The following is a 23068-nucleotide window of genomic DNA, read 5'->3' on the forward strand; positions in this document are numbered from 1 at the left end:
TCCAGAAATAGCTGTTTCTTTTTTCCTATCAACAGATGAATGATAAAATCTGTTCCTTTCAGTCCTATTAAATAACAGAGAGTCTGTGATTAGCAAGAAGGAATTCTTAGAAAAGAAAATAATCATGAAATCACAAAAGAAAATAAAATCCAAAAACTATTATTTAAGCCTATGAAGTTTGTTTAATTGAGCATAGAATCCACTTCTTAATGAGAACACCTAGTGGAAATTTCAGTTTTTGATCTTTAGAACAAGTGATAAGGGCAGATATAGTTGGATACAGTTACCAAGGGTATAATTTCATTAAGAGTGTCTATGGCAACCCGGTTTCTTATTAATATTACAAGACTTGCTTTTTCTCAAGTTTACAACCCCAAGCAATTGATTCTAATTTTGTGGGAACCATTTTAGTCTGGGACACAGAGACTCTTCTTTACCTAAAATCACTTAAAAATAAATACAAATTAATAAAGAATTATCTTGAGATGGTTGTGCATTGCACTGACCATTCTGTCTGGTAGTTTCTAATCTTAATAAACTGTTTTACTTTTGAAACCTTCATATCATCAAGATATGAACATTTGTTCTTCAGGTTTCCTTCCTTCCTTCCTTCCTTCCTTCCTTCCTTCCTTCCTTCGTTCCTTCCTTCCTTGCTTCCTTCTTTCCTTCCTTCCTTCCTTCCTTCCTTCCTTCCTTCCTTCCTTCCTTCCTTCTTTCTCAGTATATGGTATTGAACCTAGGATCTTCACATTAAGCTATGTCTCTGATAGGTTTTTCTCCATATCCATTTTGCCGAGTCTTCATGGTGTCTGTCCAAAATGGTAAAGAAGCCAAAAGCAACAGCTTATCTGACTTCCTTCTTTTCCTTCCCTCAACATAGAATAATTTCACGTCCCTGGTCCCCTGCAAATGTGTACCAACATACCTGTTTTGTTTGTTTTGTTTTTAATGGACTGAAATTCCCAGGCATCCAGCTTTTCTAAAGGTCAAGTTTCCTATTGCATCAATGAAATTGAAATCTTATCCATTTTCTGCTTGTTCTTCAATTCTAATGCCAGTCAGCAAATATTAGATCTGGGCGATTGGTAGAAAGTCCAGTAAGAATTTTCAAGCTCTCCATGTTCTCTTGGGATTCTAAGTTCTGTGCTGAAGCTGGACAATGAGTAGTACCCTTGTGTAACCTCAGTTCGCCGTAGGACAGTGTGCTGCATTTTGCTGTCTTAATGCTGATCTCTGAGGGACAGCGCAGGCTGGCTGTGGCCCCTGGGATGTTCACCAGGCCCTGCTTCTTCCCCTTCCAGAGAATGCAGCTCTCCTTCCCAGCTTCCTTCCAGTTATATGGACCCCACGACAGTGTTCTGAACCCACAGTGGTGAGGTGTGTGCAGAGCTGCTCCACAGGACTCTCCGGGATCTTCCTTTCCTCTCTTCCCTGACAGAGGTGGAGGACCTCCTGAAATCCTGGGGGTAGGGAAATAGGTTGACAAAAGTAGCCAAAGCCTTGGGTGATTATGGGGAACCAAATTTTCCTCCCTCAATCTCTACTGGGCAGTGCTATAAATGAGAAATAAATGATATTCCGTGTTAAACCACTAAGAATTTGAGATTGTGGTTATTTATACACATGTTGAACATACTTCAATAAATATACAGACATAGTCTTTGAGGTTGTATCTCTGAAATTGATGCCAATTACTTCATTTTTCCAATTTTTATTTATTTATTGGTGCATGTTTTCCGTGCAAGATGTTTATATTTCTCGTGTGTAGGTGGTCTGTGGACATAACACATCTTGCTTAGGTTTTCATTCCTCTGCAGCCCTGTCTTTCCCTTTCCCTGCATCTCTACATCCCTTTTACATTTACAAAAGATCTAGATGCGTATTTTCTATTATCTAATTTTATTTTGTTCTTTATTCATAATTTGATTTTCTCATGTAAGAGAAACCATTTAATATTTAAGCTTCTGTGTCTGATTTATTTCATTTAATATTATGGCCTCAAAGTGCATTATTTTCCAATGGATGACTCAAGTTTATCTTTCTTTATGGTAAAGTACTACTTCACTGTGTGTAAATATCACATTTTCTTTATCCATTCATCTGAGTAAATTTTTTTTTTTTTTTTTTTTGTACTGGAGATTGAACTCACAATGTCGTGCTTGCTAGATAGGAGCTTAAAGTTAAACTCCCGGCCTGAGTAAATTTTGGATCCTGACTGTACCTCAGTTTTTGCTTATGCAAATTGGATCAACAATAATAACTCTTAAGGATGTCCTGAGGATTAAGTGAAGATGCATTAAAGATTAAAATTAGCATATGTATGGTGCTTAGGAAAATTTCCAACACATTGTAAATAGTGAATGTAATTAACAGTGGTTATTAACTGCAATTAGAAAAAGTAGTAATATATACAATCTATTACAGTTCTCTTGGTAGAATGTAGTAAAATATTACTTCCTTTCCTGTGCTATTTCCATTCAAAAGGAATTCAGCCAGTAAAGATGCATGCCATATACGAAGATGGAAATAAGGGGCAGGATGTCAGAAGGGGACACTGGAGAAAGCTACTGGCCAGGGAAGTTCACAAAATTGGGGTCAAGTGTGCTATGGTGTGAGAGTGAGAATAGATAAAATAAATGTAATATAAAGTAGCAGATGATTTCAAAATATGTGAGTTGGGAATGCAAAAGAATAAAAACAAAATAAAAAATATATATGAGACTTTTAGTTTTGAGAGGACACAGGGCAATCGAGATGATGGAATCACGCTGGTATTTTTGAAACATTGTTTTGAAGCCAATTATCCTTAAGGGAACAATTGAAGGTAGGGTAAATGTGCTAATCAGAGCCATTCACTGCGTTTGGCTCTATGGGATCCAGGATTATTGTAAGCCCAAATATTGAGTTCGGTCACCCAAGTATTATAATCCTTTTTCTAGTTTTCTTCACAATCCTAAAGGTTGTATTTATAATCCCAAATTGAGGTGTCATTGGAATCCTAGCAAGATAATTCCAATCTACCACCACCAATGCAACCCACAGCGAGAATAAAAACACCAAGACATATTCCAAATTCAGGGCTGTCAAGGGGATCCTAAATCCAACCCCTGTGAGGACATGTGGACCAAGGCCTTGATCCTAGACCTCTCCCAGAATTTATTATCTTGTGAAAAAGGGGAGTGGCTCAGGGATGAATGAGAGGATGGTGGAATTATGTGAGTAACTTGAACTGGCTGGCCAGGTGCAAGATTGGCATCTCTGTGAATTGTAGAGATAAAGATATGCAGAAAGATCAACTTACATGATCCAATTAGGGTAGCAGTGGAACTGTTTAGGGGGGGCTCCTGTTTCTGATATGCAGACTCTTCATAGCCTCTTATCTTGAGGCTGGTACCCAGTTGACATTCCTGGGGCTATTTGCTCTAACATCTTATCTTGTGTGCTCAATCCTGTATTGTGAAGAACACTATGGGAGCAAACAGGACTGTGCAATGGCTATAGATTTTGCATATGAGCACTTCTGCTAGGCTTATTAGCAGTGATTAGAGCCTATTAAAAAGAGAAGGAAATACTCTAGCCAGGCTTTTACATATCAGTATATGGAAATGAGTCTCCAAATAATCAAAGTCACAGCAATTGTTTTGGATTCAAATGGAGTCACTGGAGTTGTCTCCCAAACAGGATGTAATTATCCACAGTTGAAGAGTTACAGCTGCACTGACTGAATGGCCAAATAAAAGTGTTACTGTTTAGTTCAGCTGAAGGAAATAGACATGGTATAGATTGTCTTGGCAAACCCGGTATAGGATTCTCCAGAGAACCAGAACAATGGAACCAGTAGATTGATTTAGATCTCTAGATCTAGAGATCTATAGATAGATCTCTATATCTATCTGCCTAATGTTGTACCCCAAAAATGAGACCCTGAGATGTTATCCAAAAACAGGACAAGATATCTTTTAAAAGAAAAAGAAGCACTTTATTTAAGCTGGCACCAGCGATGCAGTGCAATTGAAGTTTGCAAAGCTGTGTAACCAGGTTAAAATTTTGTCAGGTTTATAAAGGGAAAAACTGCAAAGTTAGGGGGTGGGAGAATTAGGCTGAGGAAGACCTTTGTTCCATTTTGCTCGAGGACAGAGTTTTTAAGGGAAGTTTTGCCATTGGTTGTCAACAAGTTCCTCCTTTACAGGAATTTGCAGCTTGTGATCAGCTAATTCCAGTAACAACTGTCTTTCACAAAAGGGAGACAGAGGGTGAGACAGAATATAAGTAACTCAAGGTTGACTGATTCCAGAAACAATTGTCTTTCACAAAGGGGACAAAGGTTTACACAGGGAACAGGTTACCAGGGTGACGGTACATACAGAACAGTATGGCGGCACTTTGGTAAATTAAAACATTGTGGTTGGTTTCTCCAGGGTGGTCAGTTGCTCCAGGGGGATCAGTTGCAAGAAATAGCTGCTTTAGCAAAGGGGAGTTACAGGGCAATGGTGAGTATAGAATAGGATGACAGAGTACACCACCTATCTATCTATTTATTAATTTGATATCTATCATCATATATCATCATCTTTATTGTAATTATCTGGACTTATTTCCAGAAATTGTCCAGAAGATTAGAAAAGTTAACAAGTCCATAATCTACTGAGTAGCACAAGAAGAATTTATATTGGAATTTGAGGATAAAGGCCATTTGCTGGCAGGATTTCTTCTGTCTTAAGAGGACGTGAGCTTCTTTTTCTTATACCTTCAGCTAATTAAATGAGGTCGCCCACCTTATGAATGGCAATCTACCTTACTCAGATTCGTTAATTTAATCAGAAATATACTTTCACACCAAAACTCAGATGTGTTCTGCCTAATAAGATTGATAATTAAAATTAACTGTCATAGTTGACATAAGGTCAACCCATAAGAAAAGGATACTCCCAAAGGGCACTCCTCTGACTGAGTTTGCCCTGAAAATAAAATATACTTGGTTTAGGGTTTCAACTTGTTTTAGTCGGTACTTTAAATTGGGAAATTCCAACATATTTACCTTTTTTAGCTTTTCACTCAGCCACTGTAGTGGCTGCACCTTAGCATAGTGGCTCATGGCAACAAAAGGCTAAATGTCAAGAGCTTCTGCTTCCTTAGGCAGGGTGCACTTTCATCCACTTACTTTATTTTTTATAATCTACCATTTTTAGTCCCTTGCATGTGTGGCCTGTTGACATTTAGGTTCTGCTGACATTGAGGTTTTGAACCTAGGTCAAATAACTTTGCATGGTGAGGATGAGTTGAAGTCCAATAATGTCTTTTTCCTGTAGGTAAGCTGAAGACAATCATGTCTATGAAATGAGTATTATTATATCAAACTATTCCATCTGCCCCCAGTTGGGCCTTACTGACTACTTCAGGTGAAGTCTGTCTTCCTCCCACATATACTTAAGATGAGGATCTCACTAGACTACAGTGAGTACTTAATTTAATTGTGGGTTTTCATCAATGTACACAACATTAGGGAAGGCTTTTTCTTGCTTTTCACTGCTTATTGTCCACAAAAGGAACTTAGATGCTTATCTCCTCTGTAACTATAATTTATATATAGACTTTAACGGAATATATAGTAAGAGCTTTAAGATAAGTCATGGAAAAATAAGAGTGTTGACTATTTCTCTTTAGAATTGTCATTCAATCTTTCTTTTTATTCTAATAAAGACCTTTATTAAAAAGATGAATGAAAATGCATTTATGTGTTATACGGAAAATATGGCTTTTAAGGTTCTGACAGCCTAAAAAGTCTTAATACTGAGATTCATAATTGATATATGATGCATTTGTTTGGTCAAATATGTGAACAAATCTGAGTTACATTTCTATGGGTCACTGCTTTCTTGACCCTGTTCTAAAATGCTTTTAAAAAGATTTTTTTGGGTTGGTAGAAAACATAAAGTATCTTAGAAGTGCATATGTGTGAATCTATTCATGATATTAGCAATTCACTCCAGCTAAATGTACTGTGTTTTACCTGTCAAAAGCTTTTAGGGGAGAATGATTCTATGCAAGACATGCTCCATTCCAAAGTCTGGAGCAATTGAACTCTTCTATTTTCCTATTTATTATTTTCTGGTTCCTTGGAATTTAGTACAAAGTCCATTTCCTCTTAAAAGCCTTGGTTGATTAACTCCCAACTGACCTGGAGGACAAGAGCAGAAGGAAATGGTGGCTCTGTCTTGCTTGGGTGCTCATTGAAGACCCAGCCATTGAATTCTGTGAACAGATACACACTTAGGGCTCCCATGTGTTTAGCTTAAGAATGAAAGACATGAAGAAGTGGCTGCAACCTGTCTGATGAAAGATCAGAATCGTACAACAGTAATCATTGTCTTAGTCTGAGGGCTGGATGAGTGATACAGAAAGGGAAGGACTAGTTTTACTTTATTTCTTATGAGATAGTCTATCTCTAGTACAGAGATAATGAAAATTAACGTGTAAATTTGGACTTGGGGAGGTTTGATGCTTTGGAATGGACAGAACCAGGCAAAAATCCCTAGTCAAGGCAATGGCAGTGGATCTGAATCTTTACTGTCATCAGTGACTCAAACCAGTTGTTCACAGAAGATGCTGGAGGCTTGTCATAGAGATCTCTTACAGTGTGTGTGTATGCGTGTGTGTTGGTGATAGCATTGGGGGATATATTGCCACCTTCCAGGAAACTTTAATTTCTAGAACTAACTAATATGTAGGATAGCATTAGAATAACTTGAGTTTTATAAGACAATTCTTAAAATTGACAAGAACAAGACTACCATGATTACTAGAAAACAAAACATAAAACTCCTTGCCACCAAAAACTAACCTCCCAATAGTGTGCTCTGCTTCGTGATTCCTACAATTAACTATGAATCAGACAAGGCTTCATGGTCACAAAGTGCATAACAGGACCAGGTCCAACATTTCTTTAAGTGTTCTACTTCTCCATTTGTCCTTTATAAAATTAATTTTTACTTTATGTACAGTAAAATTTTCTATTTTGCAATATTTCCCCCGCTACTTATCTTTTTTTTCTCTAGGTATTAGGAACTGAACTCAGGGTCTTGTCCCTAAGCTAAATTCCCAGCCCATCTTTTAGTTTTTATTTGAGATGGGGATTTGGTAAGTATCTAAATCCTCAGGCTGGATTTGAGTTTGGGATCTTCATTCTTCAGCCTCCCTGGTTTCATGAATGTTAATCACTGCATTTAGTAGTATAATAATCAACACCCAGAAGAGTTCTATGAGTCCTAAATTCCTTGTTGTTTCCCTTTGGGGATGATCTAAATCTCACACCTTCTCCTTTATATTATAACTCACATAATTCTCTAGCTTCCTGAAATATAGGCAACTTCTTAGTAGAGATAAATAAATCATCCTCTGACTAATGACCTCCAATTCCTTTGTGTTGACTCTTGGTTAGTAAGGAAGATCCTTTTGCATGTTTCATTCAAGCAGGCCAAGTTTCTATGAGTAACTTAACCATTCATAAGCTCAATCTACTTTTCAGCGAATGGGAATGCCTGGAAATTTAACTAGAGTATAAATGAAGCTTTCTTAAGGCCTTGCTAATCTGTGATCAAACAACCACGAACGTTTCTTACTAAATTACTAAGGTTTTCTGCTTACAGTTCACACATAAAGTAGCTCCACAGGTAATAATCATTGCTGTATATTTCAATTTACATACATTTGGAAAGAGAAGAATTCATGGAGATCATCCTCAGTGTAGGAAATATGATCTTAGACAAATAATCAATAAAAATCTTTTGCTAAGAGTTTGCCGGGAGTGGCTGAAGCTGAAGTTGAATCACATGTGTGGGGCTGGAGCAAGGTCTCTGGGAAAACAAAGAGCACCTGGGGCTGGCTGCTCCAGCCCAGAGAACACCAAGCTCCAGAGCCATCCAAGCAATAGCCTGCTAGGAAAAAGGTGTCATGTGACATTATTTTGCTAAATGTATAAATAAATGCACTGCATTAGTTAAGCAGTTCCTTTTTCTCATCTGGAGAGAGGGCTCCTCCTTACCACAGACTTCATCTCTTTTCTTTATTTTTCCATCCTCTTGCCATCCATCTCCCTGGGAACACCTAGAGCTGCAGCTGAATGCAACAAACAATCAAATAAGAAACTTGAGTGTGTTTGGAAAATGCCATATTTTCTATATTTTCAATTAGGAAAATAAACTCAACATGATTCTATTCATATTTCAGAGATCAATTCTTAGAAGGAGTAAATAGGGAGAACTTTGCATTATGCTGTAGTTTTGTGACTCACGCCTATTGTAGAAGGGACTTGGAGCTTTAGGTAGTAACAATAAAAGTACAATAATAATGATTTCAATTTTCCAAAGTTGAGATTGAATTTATATAACTCAGCTGGGTGTGGTGATGCACGCCTGTAATCCCATCACTTGGGAGGCTGAGGCAGGAGGATCACTTCAAAACCAGCCTAGGATACAATGTGAGCCCAAGGCCAGCCTGAACTGCATAGCAAGACCCTGTCTCACAAAGACAAAAAAAAAAAAAAAAAAAAAAGAATTTATATAACTTCACAAAAAAGAAACCCTCTACGCTTGTTACATAAAGGAAAACATTAATAAACATAGTCTATGGGAACAGGGATCACATCATGAAATTGCCATTGTCCCATGGGGTGGGAACAGATGGCTTCCGAAGGAGTTGTCTCCATAGCTGACCTAGACCTACACTTGGTCTAAAGCTGGGCTCGTCTTCTCTTCTTCGGATCCACATCCTAAAAAGTGGCCCCACTCTCTGCACACTAGTGTCTTTCTTTCACATCTACCCTCTTTTGTGCCTTTCTACAATAATATTTTTCCTCTTGTAGCATGTTTCTTCATGTCTTCTGGTCTTTGTACACATAGTTTAGTCCTTTTATAATTCATTTCTTTTTTTGGCCTCTTGGAACTTTGTGATTTATATTTCATGATTTAGGTGGGATGTTATTACTGTGAGAACTTGCACAGTGGTCAAGGGATTCCTGTGAAGATTCAGATTTTTTTTCCGCATTGCTCAAGGATTCTCTGCTCACACCATTTTACAGCTCTTCTTTCATGGCTCTATGTTACCATCGTACTGCAGTATAATTATTTACACACGTGTCCTTCCACTGGGATCTTTGTCAAGTCAGCAGCAGTGACATGCATACAGCCTTTGTGCTTAGATTCACATGCTTAATTTGACACTCCATAAGTGTTAGTTCAATTAAATGAATTTGAAGGAAAACAAATCAGTAACTTCATGATTTTTTTTCATTTTTTTTACCAGGAATTTTCTTTAAGATACTATAAAAGATTTTATTTCTCTTTAAAAATTAGTCTGTGTCTTTTAGAATATCCAGAAATATGCTGTTCTCCTTGAGTCACCTCAGCACCTCATCACATGGATAATGTGATTTTCTTAGGTGATATTTTTTAATGCCTAAGCTTGCTCTGAGGATTAGTCTGCTTTATCATTTTAAGTCCTGGGGCATTAATAAAACATTTTGGTGCAAAGCTAATTTACATATAATTATATTCAGCCATATAACACAAAATAATATAGAAAGCATAATGTTAGTTACCTATAATGTGATTTTTTTTCTCCTTTGAAAATATGTTTCTGTCATGGCAAGTATAATCTTGAGTGCTCTAATTTTTTAATAACTTTTCTCTTTTTTCACTTCCATATAGGTATAGAGAATGGAGCTTCTCTAATCTGGATGCCAGTCTAAATATTAGGAGCTTTAGGACCCAGTTCCAGACATTCTAAACTATAAAGAAATCACCGAGGTATGGTGTGCTCAAGCTACCTTAAATAATTTGCTTGAGAACTGTTTAATTATGTATGGCTGTTTGGGGACAAATTCTTCATGAGTCCCCTGGGTTTCTCCCCATTTGGTATGTGAGTAATTGGCTGTTATTTGTTCTGAATCACCTTTTCAGTGATGCACATTTGAAGTTAGCGACAGAAGATGGAGGTAGTGTTTCTCTATCAAAGGTCAGACATATTATTGCCTACATTTTGAAAGATTTAGGTTCCTTAAGATCATGCTTCTTCTTCTACAACAAAATCCACTGCAAGTATATCTGACCCTCTTCCTATTATCCTGTCAAGATCTGGCATTAAAGTAAAATAAAATAAATTAGGCTAATTCTCTTGCCATTTATAGCTATCTTGTATCTCTGATCTACAAATCTCATGCCTTTTATCATCATCCATGAAATTGTGACAGGTTAATTTGGAAGTTGGTAGATTGGTTAAGATTTTGTCCAGTGTTCTTCACAGTTGCTGTAAGTGGCTGGTGTCTTGTTGGGCATAGAAGTTCAGAGTCTCTGCTTCAGTTTTGGGTGGTGATGTGACTCAGTTCTGGCTAAAGGATTTAGGCATTTGCATCTACCTCCAGGACCGGCCCATAACCTGCTCCTGCTCCGTCCATTCTCTGTTTCTTCCCTTTCCCTCTGCTGGCCAGGAGGATTTAATGAGGAAACTGCAAGGTATTGAGGACTGAAGCATCATTGCAGGGGAGAGTCTGGACCTGGAATAGCCCCCCAGGGATCTTCACTGGGTTGTTATGAAGATGTAAGAAACAAAACAAAACAAAAGAGAATTAATCATATTATACTTCTCATGTTTCTTTTTTTATATCAATGAAACTTTTTGACTAATATATACACTGTGGTAGAATTCATATTTAAAATCTTTTTGAACTGTTAAAATAAATACAACAGTTTTTGAAAAGCTTATACAGGTATGATTTAAATTTTGACCTGTCTTTCACAGGGATTTCATAATATTTCTCTATTCAATTAAGACTAACTAGTTCTATGTTTTAGACTTGCTATTTTAATCACTTCCTCTTTTGGTGTTTCTTTCTCTTGTACCTCATATCCCCATTTCTCCATTTCTTTTATCATTTATGTGTTAGGAGATTAGTAATTGCTCAAAATCACGCTGTATTTGAATGATGGGGAAGCCTTTCCCCTCAACCTGCAGAGTCCTAAAATATATATTCCTCTGTCCATGTTCATTTCTTTTCAGGTTCTCTTAAATATCTCCACTTCGTATCTTATGTTTACAAAAAATGTGAATTCACTGTGCTTTGTTTGTTTCTGTTTGTTTTTTTGCTTAATGAAATTTCTGTTCTGTCCTGATTCATTCCGTGTGCTTACTGTATTCAGCTCCCTCCCTGGAGGACACACTTCATTAAAGTGATTTTGTTTTTATTAATCATTATCCTCATCCTCTAGACAGGATATATAATCTATGGCCAAAATTACTTATCAATTCAATACTTACTTCTAGAGTGCCTACATAATTCTAGACAGTAGTGCACTAGCAAGTAAACTTGTAAATAAAACCAACAAAAACTTGGAGGTCCTAAAGTTTACATATTACTGGGGGGAGATACAAGAAAAAGCTGAATGCATAGAAATTCTAAGAATGATGCTTTCTTTGTATGAAAATGAAACATAAAAGACACGAGGTAATTTTATAATGGTAAATGGGAGAAACTGGACCAGAATAAAATAAGGAAATTATGAAAATTCTCATTGCAAATGTGATGTTTGAACAGAGAACCATAGGAGAGCAGGGAACGAGCCAAGTGTCAGGAAGAAGAGTGTGGTAGGTTTTGAGAACAGCAAATGCAGTAACCTTGAGGCATTGATATCTTGGACAGTGCATGGAGTGGGAAAGAGGCACATATTGGTTAAAGAGGGTGAAAGGTCCAAGAGCTCCTGAGAGGACAAACTGGCTAGGGCTCCCTTATGGTTTGGATCTGAGTGTTCCCCCAAAGCGGCATGTGTTCAGAGATGGTCCTGGAAGGTCGCTGGATCACAGAGTGTTGTATTCATCTGTGGATTGACCCACAGGTGAGTTCAGTGACTGAATGTGATGCTCAGAGGTGGGGCCTGTTGGAGGCAGCACTGGGGCTGAGACTTGGAAGGGTGAGCTCTCTCCTCAGCTCCTTCTTTTGTTCTCTGTTTCCTACCTGACAGGATGACAGCAGTTTTTCTCTGTGCCATGTTCCCCTGCCATTTTTTGTCTGCTGCAGTCAGCTGAGGATGGACTGTCAACATGAGTCAAAATAAAGCCGTCTTCTCTTTAACTCATAGATGTCAAAAGTAACTAAGACAGGCACTTTACTTACCGTCTTCTATGATTCTGCCTTTTAATACGAGAGAGTTGGGAAGAAGCCACTGAATGGCGTTGAGCGTCATCACGAAATTATTTGATTAATGCTTTAATAAGGCCAGTATAGCTGGTGAAAGGTGAAGGTGTGGGAGGCTTTTCCAGTAATTTCTATACAGTGTGTATGAGGACATTAGAAATGAATGTGGTATGAAGTGGTCAGCATATGCACGCATAGTGAAGTTAGGGATTAATGGCTTAGCCAGCAGAATGGCTGTGAAGTATTAGAAAAAAGGAAAAAAGCAAAATGACTGTAAGCATCATGTTTTAAGGAGTAGAAAGGAGGACATCGCCATCATTTGACATTTAGAACTTAGCAAGAAGGCAAAGATATGAGATGTTCAGTTTTGGCAATGTGAGATTTGGGGTGCTTCAGAGACATTCAGGTGGAGATATTAAGTGACCAAGTAAATGTAATTTTAAGTGCAGAAAAGAGATTGTGGCTGGGAACAAAAATTCTGGAGTTTTCAGTGCAAGGACAGATTTTAAAGCATGAGGCAAAATCAGTTTGTCAAAAGCACAAGCAGTGATAGAGAAGACAGGTGCCCACTGTCGCCTTGGTGCACTCCTGCATTAAGAGGGCAGGGAGATGAGAGGAGATCAATACCGGTGGTCAGCACGGAGAAACTAATACAGCACATGGCAGCGTTTTCTTAGAAGTCAAGTAAAGAGTGTGTTTGAGCAAGGGGAAAGGGACCAGCTGTAGCAAATGCTGCAAATAAAACAAATACAATGAAGGCTCAGAGCTGACCTTTGGATTAGCAACATGGAAGTCACTGGTGACACTGATGAGAGCGGTTTCAGTTACTAGGAAAGAACCTATAATGAATAGAGGGTAGGGGAGAGGAGAGGGAGGCAATAAGCATACATAACTCAAGAAGTTTTACTGAAAAATGATAAAAATAAAGTAGGGCAATAGAGGGTATAGGAACATGAAAGAGAATTTTTTAGTTTCAAAAAAAGAATAAAAATGAATGACAGAATTTTCAAACAAGGCAATAGGAGATTAACAATGACTAATATATGAATATTGTTACCCTCAAAGTACTTGCTCCAATTACAATATATAGATATGAAAAACTGATCAAATAATGTAAGTGCAAACTGTTCTCTTCTATGTAGGAAACATTTTGTAATGAAGATTTTTTATTAAAGAGGATAAAACAGAATAAAAACAATCAAAACAAGCCAGGGTAAGACATACAGAACTTCAAAACATCATGAAATCAACAATAGTTACCACAGTGCCTTTTGATGTCTTCAAAATAGCTGCAGATAACTTCAGACATAGTGAAAATTAAACAGAACCAAATGGAACAGAAACAATAAAATCAAAACAATGAATACAATAAAGGACTTCAAAACAAGCCAACAGTAAATCCAAAATTGCTACCATAATATATCTTGCTATCTTTGAAATAGCTGCTCCTGCCATCAGATTTAACACAATCAAACATAACAAAACAGAATAAAACTCAACCCAATATAATAATGGAAATGATATAAGTCTTCAACACAAGACCACAGGAAATCAACAACGCCTACAACCCTCAGAAGGAGATCCTCTACTAGATGCTACACTGAATAAGACTCTCCACTGAACCTATGATTGGACTGCTGGCCCTCCATCTGCAATTACAGTGAAATACCAAAGCACCACAGGCATCCAATTGCATTTCACCTTGATAGCTATCATCACTGCCTGTGTTTCTCTGAATAAGTTGGTCACTTACTGAGTGGAGGGCATTGATATTTCTTGTTTACCAGTCCAAGTGCTGGAAGGGGCTGGTGTTCATTCCTTAGTCTAGCAGTAGCCCATGCATGGCGCTGGTTCCCAGACTGGGCTTGCTGATATGGTCTTGTTCTCTCTCCCCACAATCTGAAAATGGCACTGACTCACAGGGAGAGGCTTGAGTCTGGCTGTTCCCAGTCTGGTAGCAGCCCACATATGTGCTGGTTCCTATTGGGCTTGCTTGTTCGTGTGGCCTTGTTCGCTCTCCCTCCAGCCTATGAATGGCTGTAATGAAGGTTTTGCAAAGATGGTTATATGTTTATTGTAATACTGCAGTAAGAAGGGAGAAATGAAAGAGAAAGGAAATACAGTTGCAAAACAATGCACTTGGGAATGCTTGAGGATAGATCAAATATAAAATAATTGATGGCATAGAATGTTATGCTAATAGTAACATATAGTAATCCAGAGGCAGAGTCAAGGAGAGAGTGGCCAACTAACTTCTTGGTGGAGAATGGTTGAACCAAACTTTGAAAGATGAATAAGCAGTTCCAAGGAGGACAGTTTTATTGTGTGTTGTTTTATGGTGAGATGATCAAAATAGTTCACTGAGAATTGGAAGAGGCTGAGGCTAAAGGGGTTGCAAGAACCCAGATCACAATAAACTTTAGAGATACTGTTAAGGAGTTGGAACTTTATTCTGTGATAAGGGGAGAGTCTTTGAAGGATTTTAAGCAGGAGAATAAAATATATTATTTGATTTTAGCAATATCACTTTAGTCAGAGTGTAGAACATGGGTTAGAGTAGCAAGTTCAGGTGAGTTAATGAGTAAACTGGAAGTGTAGCAGTATAAATAGCAGAAAATGTTTGACTTCATTATTGCAGAGAAATGAATCTAGTTAGATGTAACTAAATAGCAGTGAGATGATTACGTATGGACAGTTATGCAGAGAAGCAGAACCTAGAGCAGTTGGTAGATTTATGGTATGCTTTATGAATAGATATGGAAAATAAAGATAGAGAAGATGCTAGGAAGTTTAGATTTTATATATTATGAGATGGATGTGTGGGCTACCATGGTGGGGATGGCTGCTAGACTGAAAAACAGGAGAAGGGATTTCAGGATCAGGAGTAAGATCTGTCATGGAGTGGACTTGGATGCCAGTGGTATGCTTCTGATAGTGGAGAGTGGGAAATACATAACACAATGGAAACAAAGAAAGAGAGAAGGGGACCAAAAGTTCCAGATATCACTAACTATGTGCCAGAAGTGTATGATACAATAGTTTAACAGTGAAGTTCATTAGATTCCTTTTTGTGAGGGAAAAAGAATAGATTTTAAGAGGAATAATACTACAGATCAGCATTTACTAGTGATTTAATAAAAAAAGATAGTCCTCAACTTATGAAAATGCAGCTAACAATTTTTCAAATTTTATGATAATATGTGAGGGACATATATAGTCAGCATAAACTGAACTTCCAGTGTTGAAATTTGGTATTGTTCCAAGCTAGTGATAGGCTGTATTATGCCCCCTGCCCATGGTGGGCAGAAGCAAGGCTAGATCCCTGTCAATCTTAGTATCACAAGGGTAAATAACCCAAGCTCTACATTATATTGTGTTCCAATATGGTTTTTGATATAGGTATTTAATAACTTACCTTAAATATTTAGCATTTTATTATAAAATAAACTTTGAGCTGGTTTTATACAAATACAGGCTAATGTATGTGTTCTTTATACCTTTAAGTTGGCTTAGGCTGTTACAACATTTGTAATTCAGGAGTATTAAATGGATTTTGGTCTAGATAGTATTTTCAAAGTACAATGTGTTTATGGGACATAATATCACCATAAATCAAAGAACTTCTTTAATGCTAACAATCTGTGTATCCTTAAACAAGTCCAAATCCAGTTTGTCTTTCCATCTTTCAGATAGCACAATGAATATAAATCTTCGTCATGATGACTCTGAAGAGCTTCAAGATTTCATTCATCAAAGAATGATGACATTCATCCCATAAATGTTACTTATGAAGGCAAGATACCCATGTAGAAAATTTTGAACAGATTATTATCAAGGGCAATAAAAATATTTCTCCATTTAATCACAAACCAATAAATCAATCAACTGGTTTGTTCTCTGTCTCCAAGTATTTTAATTAGACCAAGTTTTAGAGTATAAATTTATCAAGGTACAAATAATGTTTACACCACAAAGTTCGAAAAGATTGTGTTGGTGAAGGCTCTGCATAATTCTCTTTTGAGAAATTAACCAGGGAGCACAGTCATTTTCTTTCTGTCTCACAGGCGCACTCTGATGGGCGTGCTCTGCACCATGTCATCGGTGATCCAGCGGTAAGCTGACTTGAAGCAGCGGCATTCGAGTTTATTTCACTTTCTCTGTATCACAGTTCTTACCAATTTAATGCCATACCCTCAGATTCTTCAAAAGGAAGAAGTGACACTTTCCACAGGCAACAGGAAGCTGAGGTTCTTTCTGGGAAACCATTCTGCAGCCTCCATCCCTTCCTCTTGCAGTGACAAGAATGGCTTTGCTTTGCTTCTCTCAGCAGTCAGGACGGGGCCACTGAGAAATGAAAGAAATCTCACGGAGAGGCTGATGCATAGAATATCAGGCACATTTCTCTATTTCCAGTAAATGAACTTAATTTTGGCCAACTTTGTACTATTAGGATTTGGCTTGATTTATATCAGGTGGTCTTTGAAAACTGTGGATTGTATTATGCTTATATAAGAGACTAGGGCACTTATTCCTGTAAGAAATACTAGTGGGGCTTCTGCCCTCTGTATAGCTTGTGTCTCCTGAGTCTTTTTCCATTTTTACTTTCTTCTTGGACCAACAGGGCAAGTGCAGGTTGTCTCCCAGGAGAGCACATCTCCACATCAAAGCTTTTCTGCAGGACAGCTGTTCATCTCGGGTGCACAACAAAGTCTCTGTCCTGCAGAGAGGAGCTCACCCTTGTGGCTTTGTACTCTTCATTTCATTTGCCTTCTCCCTCCCTGTAAATCATTTCTAGTGTTGCTTAAGGCTATTTTCTGGACATAGATGTGAATCAATGTGTAAAATAGGACCAAAGCCTTTCAGAGCTGGCAAAGAAAGCTAGAGATCATGTTGCTGCAATGTTTCATTTTACAGAAGAATTAACTCAGGGCCTGAAAATAAAAGAGGTCTCTCAAGTCACAAGTTTGATTAGCTGCAGAATTTTGACTGAAATCCACCTTTAGTGATTTTTAGTCCCCACTTGCTTTGAGCACACTGATACCATTTTTCTTGGCAATGTGTCGTTCACTTTAGTATTTCTCTTTTTAAAATTAAACATTTGCCATATCTTTTGATCACTGCTTGTATCTATCCCCTGAAGGACAGGGCATACTAAGAATCAAGATGCTGAGTTCATGGGGCTGGGGATTTAGCTCAGCGGCATAAGTACCTGCCCTGCAAGCAGGCGGTCGTGAGTTCGACCCCCGGTACCGATAAAAATGAAAAAGACAAAAAAAAAAAAAAAAAAAAAAAAAAAAAAAAAAGATGCTGAGTTTAGGTTCTGAGTCTGCTTTGAAGTGCATGAACATGTGTAGGTCAGGTAACCCTCATGGTTGTATTCATAGGGAAAGTGTGCTGGGTCCATAAAAGTTGCAATACCTTGTGGAGCCTGTATTTCAGATATCTGGGGGGAGAAAAAGGAAAGAACACATATAAAAACACTGAAATTTAAGGAAAAATACAATCCATGCATTGTTACCAGTGTGACAGATTGAGATATACTAAAAAGCATGCAAGAATAAATTCATATTCTAAAACAGAGAATTTTTCTATACATTTAAGGGCACATTTATCATTTTCTTTGCCTTTCTTTCCTAATGTCCCAAATACATGTTTAAAAATCTCACCTGATATCCTGACATGAATAGCAGGTTTAGGTTTTCAACAGCTGAAGCATGCAAGATCTTTTTAAATAAAAGAATCCAAATGACACAAAATTGTATATTCATTTAGAATGAGAAGAGAAATCACAACAAATAAAAAATGAAAGCTAGCAAATACCTAAAAATTATAAATTCAGTAAAGCAACATTATGTGCTAAACAATTTGTGATCAGACAATTTTGTAATCATGTTTTTCCCCATTCGACAAGCTTTTGCTATGTAATTTAGTCTGGTCTGGACTTGTGATCTTTCTGCCGCATCCTCCTGAGTGCTAGAATTATGAGAGTGCATGCTACATACAGCTTATAATCACATTTTAAAACCACCTACTTTTTGATCACTTCTTCATATGACAAAATGGTAAAGATAATTAATGATTTCTTGATGGAGACTTTCCTCTAGCGTGGTCTAAGTTGAGTTCTTTTTTTATTATGGAGAGTTGCCCGCAGAAGTCATGTGATTTCACATGTATATCTTCTTTCTGTGCAGAATTGCCACAGCATGCAGTCCCATAAACACACAGAAGATAATTCATTCAGTTCCTTTAGATTTTTACCAAAATAATATTTAGTGAATTTGTAGTCACAAACTCGGCATTTAACTGAAATATTCCTGATAGAAGATACATCTCATTTTGATTAAGAATCAATTAGCATGCTTATAACTTTATGTAACTGATTGGAAGAATAATTTTCAGACTAATTTCTGGCTTTGTACATTTCAACCCATTTTCTTCCTCTACCAACATACTTCTGATATCAGAATTCTCAGGGCATGGCCATATCATGGTGCTATGCCTGGATTTTCAATTTGGGGCTAACAGCAAATTAGTGTAAGTTATACTAGGAGAATTTCTGGAAATTCATTTCTGTAACAAAACGGTTAAAAATAACATGCAAATAAATAGTCATATTGATAGAACTCATAATCCCAAATGAAATGTATTCTTATCTGAACCTCATTATTTAAACCCCTGCATTGTCTGGGGACTTCAAGTACCATAAAAGTAGGGAGTAATATCTGTGAATTAGAGGGTAGAGTGGAATGAGAAAGCAATCTTAACCATTCATGATCAAAATACCTAATTTTTATAATTGTACAAAAATGTTATCACGTGAACACATGGTCAGTGTCTTTCCTCGGGAAGGGCTGGTGTGAGGATCCCAAAGTTGAAATGTTTGCAGTTTCTCAGTGACTGCATTGCTGTATCAGAATGGGTTGCTACAGAGCACACGCGCACCTTCCAGGAGCTACATCCTCATTGAGAACTGCACATATAAGTTTCCCAGGGCTGCTGTAACAGTCCCAAAACTTAGTAGGTTAAAACAGTAGTCATTCCTCCAGCCTTGTGGAGGCCAAAAGCCTGAACTCAAGATGCAGGAAGGACTTTGCTAACTCTGAAGTTCTAAGAATAATCCTTGCTGTCCCTTCCAGTACCACATAGCTCTAAGCACTCTGACTCAAATGTCTGTTTTCATGCTTTAAAAAGGGTCTTCTCCTATCTGTCTTCTCTTCTGTCTCTTTTAAGGAGCTTGATGGGCATAGGCCCACCTGATAAGCAGGAGAGTATCATCTCAAGCTCCTTAACCACATGTGTAAATACCCTTCTGCAAAATAACACATTCCTAGGTTCTGGGGGCTGAGACATGCACAGATAAGGGCTGTTCACAATACATGATATATATGTAAATTTTTAAAAAGTTTCTTTGGATACTCCTCAAAAATAATGTAATTAAGTTACATTAATCCTTCTCAAAACACTCCCTTTCCCTTCAAACACGTTTATCATCTGTCTTGGTGCTTTCTGCAGCAGTTCCGTATGTCTTTTCTTGTGAACATCATTATGAGGATTAAAAAAAATGCAATGAATGCTGCTGCTAAATGCCCTCCAACAGAAAGACAGGCTCATGAAAACAATCCTACGTGTCTTCATCTACCTTGTTCAGGGGATCAGACACTGTGAAACTTACAGTTCTTCCCCAAAGTCAAAATGACCATCATAGGTCGATGTTTTGGGTTGGTTCAGAACTTGGAGGCAGTCACAGCAGTGCAACGTAAGGACAGAAAAGAAGATTTCAAGAACTACTTCAGAAAGTATCAAGAATGAAGGAATAAGTATGTTTGAAGTGACAGGGAGTATTTTGAAGGGGATTAATGGCAATGAGTCTTTTAAAAAATTTGAAAAGTCTTTGTACTTTTGGACTTCCTCTTGCATCTTTGAAACCATTATAGAGCCATTAACAAGCAATATTTGGAAGCAGAGTTTTGGTCTTACTTAACTGAGACAGAAACTTGTTTTTATTACATTCTGCACAAGTTCCCTAAAATTTCAGATTCACCTGTTTTCTAGATTTTAAGCCAGGGAAACTTTAAAAACAATTGTCAAATATCTTTATACCCAATTTTTGAAAGGCATCCAAAGTGTTAAGGAAGCTTTTGTTATTTTTACAATGAATATAAGCTATGGCTCAAGGAAACAAAAGAGCCTCCTAGAGAATCTAGTATGAATTAGAATTGGCCAATCCAATCACAAAAGTAATAGGCATGTAGTCAGTTTGAGTCTTTGTAATTTGTGTTTTCATGCAACAAAATGTGGACCCCTGTGAGAACATTTATTATAGGAGAGATGCTGCAGATGTGTCCTCTAATGGATGTTATGGGGCAGTACTATCTGTCTGGTTCCACAGAATCTGTGACTTAAGTCTACACTAAAACAAGTTTTATGAGACCTGCAGGTGAGTTTCGTGGTAAGATTACAGTCAAATCTAGAAATATATTGCCAGAATGTGAACACCCAAGAAAAATAACAGTTGCAGAATAGTGTTAGCACGTGCACTGAAACATTTTCTTCTAATACTGTCTGAGCAATTCATCTGATGAATGATTTTACTGGATCAATCTCCACAGCCAGGTAGAAAGGGAGAATTAGGATTATGTGTAGGCAGGAGCAATAAAGAAACAATGAACCCCTCAATACTTGGCTCTCATTAACACTGTACTAATTGGCAGCTGTGAGTACCTCATTTTGGTAAAGCAATTGTTCACAAAAGTCTTTCAGTTTTTAAAAAAATATTAAAACATGCTTTGTTAATCTTTGGCAGACTATTTTCTACATAATAGCCAAGCTTTGAAATGTAAGCAAGCTGTGCAATCATTTGTAGGTATGTGCACAATGCACATGATTTATATGAAAGGAACAAACATCTCAGAGCAGGTGGAATTGTAAAGTCAATTCCTTTAGCTTTTTTCTTTAGATTTTGCACCTGTGCTTTGTTCTTTAAAAATATATTAAGGATTGCATTAATTTTATTTTGCAATAAGATCATATCTTTATTCCTTATTCTTATTCTTAGTGCTTCAGGGCAAAAACCAGTTCTTGGGGGGAATTTATCTTCTATTTATCCATTCATTTCTTATACAAATATTTATGGAACTCTTAATACATGAAAGGTACTTGCAGAATTTCATTTGGGGCAAAACAAGTTGAAGCAAGTTTTACATGTCTTGAGTAATGCATGCTTCTAATATGGAGGAAAAGAAAGTCACAAGATTCATTTGATTTTGCATTAAATCTTTGTTAGGTGCCTACAGTGTATGGGACACTGAGCTGAGGATACATTCTTACATTACACAAAATGTTCGCTTCATGAGCTCATTCTCTGGAGAGAGAGAGAGAGAGAGAGAGAGAGAGAGAGAGACGGAGAGAGAGAATTAAGTTTCAGGCATACTATGCCAAGTCCTACCACAGAAGTTTGCACAGAGCCATGTGGGAGTACAGGCAAGTGTATCAGTGTCAGTCTTTGCATCAGAGACATCTTGGGAGAGAAAATTTAAAAGAATGAGTTTGAGTTAGACCTGTCAGGGAAGAGAGACAGGACTTAGGCGTCGAAGCTACGCACACATAAACATAGATGTTTGACAATATATTATCAAGCTGTAAGCATTTGATATAGGGAATTTCATTAATTCCTATAGTAGCTTCCTATATAAATCCTACAAACTTGGTTTAGTAAACCCACACCGAAGGCTTGCAGCCAAAAGAAATAATTAAGTTTGAGAAAGAGGAATAAAAACAGGAGCAGCCTGCTATATGATACACTGGAAGAATTAGTTCTGAAATCTATGTGCTTTACAGGCCTGACAATTTCTCCTTACAGTGTATAGCCAGAAAGGGATGTTGGAGTCACTGTACAATGAACTTTCAACATGATGCACGCCTCAGTGTACATCGTTCAATAAAATTGTCTGCTAAATGGGCAATGTTGGCCAGAAAAACAAATAGAATGAATTTTCTTAATAGAGTTTTTCAGAGAAGCAAGTTTTTCTTAGCATCATTTCTCGAAATACATTTAGTGGAGGAGAAAGGAGAAATCAAATTGTATTGTGAACTTGAAATTGGAATGTATAAAAAAATAATCCTAACATTGCTTGTGAGATGCACAAATATGAGAAAATGTAATTGTGGGGTGATCATAAGAACATCTTTCATTAAATATGACAGAGTATAAAGGAAGCAGTGAAAGCGTGACAGCACAGAACTCAGATGAATGCAATGACCAGTACAGATATACATCTGAAGACTTAACTGACCACTGTCTAAGAAAATTGTCTAGTAACTGCAATAGAGAAGTTGGGAGCACAATTTTCTAGCTGTCATTTATGGCCACTTACTTCATGGAGCTATTGGGAGGTACAATAAATATATGAGAAATTTATCCTGCCATATAGCCCAGCAAAATTAGGTGCTTTAATAGGTTAAGTGAGTCAGTGCTAAATCAATACAAAAAAATAGATGATTTGGGTTCATAGGCTGGTCAGCCAAGTTTATTTCCCAAGTATAGATTTCCTTACAAAGAAAGCAATTAATATGTTCACCAAATCAGGATGGTGCATTTATAGGCAAAAGGTAGACTACAAATACATTTCCTGGGCTGCAGATTTCATCTGATAGGTGCTATTACCTATATTTAAGACAAAAATACAATTCACATGTTTTTTTTTTTAAGCGCCAAGTGATGATAACTTTTTTTCTCACCAAAGTGTAGGAATCACACAATGGTATATTAATGCCATTGTAAAATTCGCAGCATCATGAAGGGATGTTGGCTTAAATTCTATTTTTTTCTTTTTCTTTTTTTTGAACTGGGCATCAAACTCACAGCCTCACACTTGCTAGGCAGGC

Source organism: Cavia porcellus, unplaced genomic scaffold (assembly GCF_034190915.1).
Source record: "Cavia porcellus strain 051 isolate PalLab524CR breed Dunkin Hartley unplaced genomic scaffold, mCavPor4.1 scaffold_30, whole genome shotgun sequence".
In the NCBI taxonomy this organism is placed as follows: domain Eukaryota; kingdom Metazoa; phylum Chordata; class Mammalia; order Rodentia; family Caviidae; genus Cavia; species Cavia porcellus.